The sequence below is a fragment of the Elephas maximus genome, chromosome 3, assembly GCF_024166365.1.
Source record: "Elephas maximus indicus isolate mEleMax1 chromosome 3, mEleMax1 primary haplotype, whole genome shotgun sequence".
Lineage (NCBI taxonomy): Eukaryota > Metazoa > Chordata > Mammalia > Proboscidea > Elephantidae > Elephas > Elephas maximus.
In genome coordinates this window covers 154,941,589-154,942,295 of record NC_064821.1, presented here as the reverse complement: position 1 = coordinate 154,942,295, position 707 = coordinate 154,941,589, and the positions used below count along the sequence as shown (strand labels likewise).

Sequence of the window (707 nt, the reverse complement as noted above, 5' to 3'; positions counted from 1 at the left end):
AGCTGCACTTCATTGTAGCAGGCCTCCGCGAGAAACTTTGAGCAACGCTACCGATGACCCAGTAGAGAACCTCAGCCTTCTTTTGAACGGGTCTCTCGGTAACTAAGGAGCAAAGTGGTTTTGCCACACATGGGAAGATTCCATCCAAGGAGCACTTAGCGGTTTCGTCACACATAAAGAGATCGTTCTATATGTGCTGATGAGGTGCGATCCTACAACTTGGCCAGAGACAAAAAACTGGAAAAAAGGTACAACATGTAGCTCCGCGAAATATCCAGTTGCTGAAAAGCAAGTGCAGGGTGGAACCACAGCAGATCTACCTTTGGAAAACAACAAAGATCAGGAGAAAGCGCGAACGCAGTCTCCCACTACCACAAACTATGCAGTCGAGTTTTCCACATTTGGGGAAATCGCAGGGGTCAGCACATCCGGAGTGCAATGGATAAGCCTCGCCCTGGGAAAACCACCTTCGTGATCATGATATCTCCCCTGCCAGGTAAGTATGAGTTATTCCTCTGCCGCCCCCACGCAGCCTTGCACTCCTTACACTTTACGCAGACGGTCATTTCGCTAGCCTCACTCCCGGCCCCTCAGAGCCCTTCTACGCTCCTACAGCTCACAATTTCATGGACAGACCTGGATTCGCTCCACAGCACAGTCATAACGTGTTTAAGCAGCAATGCCGATCCAGCAGCCACTGCGCTGCC

At 50.9% G+C, this 707-nt stretch overlaps 1 non-coding gene across 1 annotated transcript; it reads right to left on the bottom strand.

The window, feature by feature from the left end:
* Positions 1-340: 340 nt before the first annotated feature.
* Positions 341-504, bottom strand: LOC126074194 (U1 spliceosomal RNA). The gene has a single exon (XR_007516995.1). It is a non-coding gene; the product is annotated as a U1 spliceosomal RNA (small nuclear RNA).
* Positions 505-707: the final 203 nt, after the last annotated feature.